Here is a 7,235-nt window from a genome sequence, read left to right as displayed (position 1 = left end):
AGAAATGGTCATCTCTGAAGTGTCCATTCAGCAGTCTTTATCTGAGCTGGGCTTCTGAAAATGCTTCAATGTTTTCTTTGGACTTTAACCATTAAAATGAAGATCCAGGTTGGCACTACTATACGCATTTAGTATCATTTTGATGTCTGGCTACAGTTTGTTTCTAATAACTGTCCATGAAAGATTTAGCCCTGATCTTATGTTGGAGCTATTTTGGTGTTGGCCAGTGGAAGGAGGATTAGGACGAGCCTTGGAAGTACTTTTTAATCTCTCTTCACTGTTACTGTGCCAGGTAGCCTTGGTAAACTCACTCAACACTTCTTCTGCCCCATCTCATTCACAAGATGAATATTGTACTACCTCGTTTTTCCAAGACGTGTCCTCTTTCAGTGCTGGTCTTTATTATTGTTGATATTTTTCCTGTGTTGTCAGGTAAAACACTGAAAGGCTATGTAAGAAAGGACAAAGTGTGAGGACCCTGTTCTGTGTGGGTTTATAACCTCTTGCATACCCAACGGTTGGTGTAATTTAAATAAAAGAGGGGGTTGGAAGAGAATTCCAGCCTAATTACACATTACAATGGTGCTGTGCTGCTTCTGGGAGATCAGCCAGGCATCTGGAAAGAGATTCAACTCCCAGCAGGGGGGAGCTGACAGGACAAAGGAGAGAAGGCTGGGGAGTAAGCGGGACAGAAAATATGACCAGAGGAGGGTGGCCCAGCTTCAGCCAGGAAATAGCAATATTGCCAACGCCAGGGAGCATGGACATGGCAGCACATGGCCAAGCTCAGAGGTAATTCTGGGTCATAATGGTTTGGATTCAGGTGCCTAGGGCTGTGCCTTAACCTTGCTGAAAGCCTTGCACCAGGAGCACACACAATTCATAGCTGAGCTTCTCACTTGTCACGGACCACCTTGGAGGCCTTTTCAAAGAGTCATCCCAACACAGTGCCATAGAGCTCTGCTCCCTTTGGGCCACCTTGGAGGCCACTTCAAAGAGTCATTCCAACACAGTGCCGTAGAGCTCTGCTTCCTCTCCCATCAATGCAACAGCTCTGCACATTCAGTGGGAACAGGCTTTGCCTGCACCCAACTCACTTACAAGATGCTGTTAAAATTATCTCCCAGCTTCTTCCCCTTGGACAGATCACCACTCCTTGCACAAATTCCCAGGGCAGAGGTGGGACTACAGGACCACCTTCTCCGCATTTCCTCTACACCCATGAGGCTTCCCTGTCTGAGAGCAGCAGCTGGGACTGGTTAGTAGACACTGAACTTGTGTCCCTTGCAGACAAAGGGTGGTCTTCTCTTTCTTGGCATACAAAGCAGCAGAAAAGGGTGTCCTGGCAGCTGCTGTTTGAAAGCACTGCTTAAGTGACTCTGAAGAGCCAAATGGACTTTAGCCCTGAAGACTCGAGTGCCCTATTTAGCCACAGAGTGGGGACACAGCGAGCGACTGCAGATTTTGCATGCAGGCTGTCTCAGTATTCTCCAGCCCTGGTTTGGAAGAGTCCATCCAGGCTGGATCCCCAGACTCATTCAGAACTGCCAACAAACTGCCGGAACAAACTTGGGGAGCTGAGCAGTGAGGAGTCAACCCATTTCACCAACCTTCAGATGGTAACAAACCTCCCCAGCCCACAAGCCTGCGAGCAGGAGAGGGGAAAGGCTCCAGATTTCATTCTTAAGCTTCCAAGTTATTCATACTACCCCTGTTCCCCAGCATTAGGAAGGGCAATGTTCCCTTATATGGTCAAGAAAAAGTGGAGAATATCTGCAATACATTCTCACATCTGTGCTCAGCTGAGCCTGGCCAGCATGTCCCTGCGAATGCAGAGGTCGTAACTGCCAAGAGCTGTGGAGCAAATGCCTCCGCCCTGCTGTGAAAAGGCAGGCAAGGGGGATAAACAGATACGGATGGAAACATTGCAAAATGGATTGCATTAAGCAACACTGCTCATGGGTTTATGGTATCTGATCTGGGATATTTTCCTGTGCAAGCCTGGAGCCCAGTGGGAAAAGGCAACTTGCAAATGTGAAAACAACAGTAAGAAAACGCTGCAAGGCCAAGTCCTGAAGAAGTAACTAAAATGGGGCGTATAGACACCCAAAGGACCCAGAAAAAAACTGGTCCCACCTACTAAGACAAATAGGTGCAGGCTCCCCTGATGAAATTCTCTGACAACTTCTTGCCTGATACGAAGGTCAAGGTTTTAAACTGTTAAGCTTAGGAGAAAGGAGGATGGTTCAGACAGGCTCTTCAGGGAAAAGGGGACAAGACTGTTGGGAAGATCCTTCCAACAGACAGCATTAGGTTTACAAAGAGGAAGATTTTGTCACATTTCTCTGCTGATGGAGAAATAAATGCCATTTTGGAGTTTTAAATACCAATACCTGTGCCACATCATGCACAAGAGCACGACCCATCTGAAAGGTTCTCCAGACAGTGCTTGTCTAATGAAAAAGTTCTTAACCACATTGGCTTCTTTCACCTAGATGTCCTACTTTCTTTCAGAAAGGATCAGACATTCAACAGATGGGTTTAGTTTTCGCAGGACCCTCGATGAACATTGAGAACTAATCATGTTTTTAAGTGTGATCCCCAAGTCTGAGAGACCTCTGGGCTAATAAAAAGTCAGTCTGTAGTCCTGAAGACATGGTATGTCTTGCATACATATGGTGAGACCGAGAGGAGTGTGGCCACATCCAAAGCCAACTCAAGCATTGGGGCTACCCCAGGCCAAAACAAGGCCAGGGTGCATGTTGATGAAGAAAATGTGCTTGATTGTGACCTGCTGGTCTCAAAAAATGGTCTTACCAGGAGACAAGGTGTCCTGCTCTGCCATCCTACTACTTTGGCCTTGGTTCTGTGGCCAAAATCCACCAAGGCAATGGTGCAGAGAGGAGGCAATTAGGCACCAGGGCAGAAAGCTGGGCTCAAACACTCCTTGGGTTTCCTTCCTGCCTCCAGCCCTATCAGAGGATGCTCCAGGCTCAAGGGCAAGGCTGGGATCAGAGGTTGCCAAGGTTGGGTTGGAGCTGAGGAAAGGAGCTGAGGCATGGAGAGGAGGAGACAGACACAACCTCACCCTGATTGCCCTAAATTTCTTTCTTCTGACAAACATTTGGACTGGACCTGGGATGAGACAGTGGAGAAGAATGATCTGTTTAAGTCACTTGTAGCTGGCTGAAAAGGAAGAACACAGTTTCAGAGCCTGGCAGTGCTGCTCGCAACCCCCCTCACCAACTCCAGCCCCAAGAAGATATGGATACTCTGGAAATCAGTCTTTGTGTGTCAACCTCTACATTTGAGGACCTAAAGAAAGGCACTATGATTTTCAAAGATGCCAAGCACCTTTAGTTTCTTTTTCCCCTAATGGCTTTTGTTGCTCTTTTAAAACTAGAACACTTTAAAAAAATCCTTTAACATGTAACTAGTGTTTGGGGAGCATCTTGTTCCAGAGCACAGCTTTACACACTAGAAAGTGGTGCAGTTTCTGCAAGACAGGCATCTTAAAAGCATCTTGATTCAATAGGCTTTTTTTTGTTTTTTGTTTTTTTAAATACCAAGCAGTAATCCATCCAATGTCACCCAACGCTTACAAAAACCCCACTATCTCTCCATCCTAGAGACTGTGCAGCCCTAGGAAAACCTAAAGCCCTACTGTCTTGATGAAAAACGTCCCAGTGCTTTCATTGTATGAAGGTTGTATGAAGAGAGGTTGCTGGCAGCACACTCTGTGCCCTTCTCCAGGTCAGCCCTGCTCCTAGTATAAACATTTTGCCCCTTTCTGCCAGCTCTGTAGCAAAAGTATCCCTGTCCAAACACATGGAGGAAAAAAATGCTTTCCCCACATTGAAACAGAGGTGATGGGACAAAGATACACAGGAAAAGTTGGGCACTGGCTAATTGGGCTCTATTTATGAGTAGGTAATTAGGTGCAGCTGCAGTACTCCCTGCTCTCATAGCTGCAATGAGAGACAAAACACGTTCCCATTGCACAGATGTCCCTTAACTCTGTGCTCCTGTCTGTAAACAGCCTTACAGCATCCCTTGAAGGGGGATGGAGGAAAGAAAGCAGACTCCAAGACAGGAGACTGAGTCCAGGTCCCGGGAGTGAGCTGACCCACGTAGGGAATATCAAGGCTGCCTGTAAACTATCACTGTGGTGCAGCCTGGACATCTAGGGCATTGGTCAGACACCAGGTATGGAGCATTTGGATATAGCAGTAAATAAAGAATACCTTTAACTGCCAGTGTCATGATGTTTCTGTGCACTGCAGGTCAGCCCGGAGGTCAGAAGTCCTGTCGTCTTCATCTCCAGAACACAGCTGGGGTACAGCCAACAGCAGGTAACAACGTTCTCATGTAAAGAACACTAGGGAGGAAATTACCTTTATTAAACAGACACAGACAGGGTGGTATCCCAACCTCTGGCAGCTTTCTTACCCGTTCTGCCTCTTCCTTCGTAGCAGCAAACCAGATTTTTGACGTGCTCACTGCGTCCCCTCTGCCACTGCACCCACTGGGGCAGTGAGTGCCAAATCTGTCCCCTCTCCCTTCACCGGCTCCCACTTCCTGTTTTTAAATGAAATTTCCCCTGGATCCATCATTTCTGTTAATATTCAGACTGGATCCCAGCAATGACATTTTGGCATGTCTGTGTTTCTCGCAGTGAACGATCAAAACCAATGACATGTCTCAGAGCCAGGCTCCTCTGCGATAACCTCTGAAAAATCTATCAGATTCTGAAGTGGAGACACCCCTTATTTTGTATAAATAAATATGATTTAATTTCTCTGTGGAAGATTCTGGAAGTCCTTCAAGGATGAAGCTTCCTTCAGTTGAGTGCCTTGCAAACACATACGGAAACATGTTCCCTGCTTTAAAGACCTTCACCCGCTCTTCTCCAGCTGACAGGCTGAAGAGAGAAACGCCTGCAAATTAAGAAATGCTGCCCAAAAGTAAGGTGGACGCGCCCTCTTGTGTCCTCGGAGGAGGCCAAGTGGGTTTGCTGCCGAAAAATAGTGGGTTTGTGCACGCTCCTCTTTAGAGCTTTTAGCACAAGTCGGGAACACCATTGCTACCTAAAGGCAGAAGACAGGGGAACAGGGAGTTCTCCCAGTCTGACACCGTGGTCCTGGGAGAAGCTCCCTCTCTTGCTGGAAAAGCAGTGGGAAAGACCGTGCAGAGGCAGCGTGGAAACCGGCGCTATCGCACTATCAGGAACCCCAGCACAGAGCTTCACCGGTGTGTCCTCAGGCAGAGGCTTGTGGGGACAAACGTGCCAGATGGAGGACAACAGTGAGGGGAGTTGGGAAAATAAACTGCACAGAAAGTTAAAATGAACGGGAAGTTTTAAAAAAAAACAACACCCAACATATTTTTGCCTTCTAGATCCTTTATAGAATGGGGTGTGGTTGAGAGACTGGCTTATGGCACCTTCCAAGAAATATTGTACTCCCTATAAAAGCCAGGGTGCTTCCCACTCCCCAGACATTTTCCCTCTGCTTGGTGCGGTGCTCCTCTGAGGACAAGGACAGGAGGAAAGGCACCCATCCATGGAGGAGGGCTCCAACCAAGGTACCTTGTCCCTGGACACACCCCTTTGCAAGCAGGACTCTTGAACCTCAATCAGAGAAATATCTCCCAGGCCTGTCCCCTTTGCTCACCTTTGGGTGAGATGCACCAGGGAGAGCAGGTGGTGGCTGCAGGTCTCCATGAGTGGGCAGTGGGCAACTCTGTGCAGGTCTTTCAGGACAACCGCCCAAAAAAAAAATCTACTTGGAACACAACTATTTGGAAACAATAATTCAACAGCCACCGAAACCCACCATCCTCAATGGACTGCCTTCTTTGGGTGGACAAACTCCCCCAGTGCCCTTTGGGGGTACCCTTGGCCATTTCAGAATAGACCCTCTGAAGTCAGGGGAGCAGTGAGCCTCAGTCCTTCAGGGTAAAGGGATTACAAACATGGAGGAAAAATACTGGTTATGGAAAACACAGGCAAACTGCTTGACAAACACCATATTTAGAGTATTTACCTTTGAAGATGTGAAGACAAGACAGCGAACAGGGTTGTAAACAAAGAAATGAAGCTCAGGAATGCAAAGAGGTCACAAGCAAGGAGAGGGGAGGACACAGCAGGGGTTTGAGCCTCTGCAGCTGAGGGTTTATTCACGCAGAACCTGTCCTCAGGTAATCCTGAGTTTGCCGTACAGACAGCAAAAGTAACTGGTTGAGGAGAGAGCAGCATCACCAAACCTACCTCCCCACCACCCCCATGTGTGGTCTGCAGTTGCTGACTCCTCTCCCACAGTTCCCACAGGGTTTTGTCTGGTCAGAGGCACATGAAGCTCCTGAGGGCCCATGCTGTAGCACACCTGCCGACACGCTCTTCCAAATGTCCCCACGTTGCTGTAGACAGATGCCCGCTCTCCTGGTGGGGACATCCCTGCAGCTCTGTGTGTTCCACAGCTGCCTGAGAGCGTATTCAGAGCCACAGACACCCGATGCTGCAGGATGCACACCAGCAGCCTCTGAAACCTTCACTACACTGTTTCTCATAGCTGTATTCTGAGTAAGTGGTGGCACCATGGGCTGGGAGGTTTCAGGCTTCACAAATCTTTATTTACAGGAAAAGAAGGGCTAGAAGAGATCTCTTGTTTTCCAGGGACTACTTTTCCTGCTTTTCAAAGACTAGCAGAAGCACAGCACTGTTAATAATAACAACAATAATAATACTGAATAAATCTCACTCAGATCCCACTTTGGTATGCAAATGTTTCCTCCTTATTTGCATCTTCCTAAAGGATCATGCAGATTTGAAGCTAGATTTGCATCAAGCTGGCAAAGTGAAGACCATCAAGATAACTACATAGGGCTCAGATATAGAGCTCCTCAGTGAGGACTTGCAGGCACTAAAGTCTAATAAAACTGATACCCAGCCACTTCACCTATAGCCTGCAAGCCCTTGCAGCAAAAACCAGCACATACTTGCACCTTTCAACCTACAGTTCATTATGTATCTGATCTTGAAGGTCAGACCAAGCTTGGTAGAAAAAAATCTGGTTTTAAGGCTAGCCAGAGCAGTTTTGTGTCCCAACACATACAAGACTGATGTAATTCTGCCCAATTCCTGATCCCCTGGCCCAAAACCCTTCCCCTGCTCCTAACCGCGCACCAGGAGGGAACTCAGCCTGGGGACCGAGAGGAGGCGACGACAGCTGCCAAGC

Source organism: Phalacrocorax aristotelis, chromosome 2 (assembly GCF_949628215.1).
Source record: "Phalacrocorax aristotelis chromosome 2, bGulAri2.1, whole genome shotgun sequence".
Classification (NCBI taxonomy): domain Eukaryota; kingdom Metazoa; phylum Chordata; class Aves; order Suliformes; family Phalacrocoracidae; genus Phalacrocorax; species Phalacrocorax aristotelis.
This window is presented reverse-complemented; position numbering follows the sequence as displayed.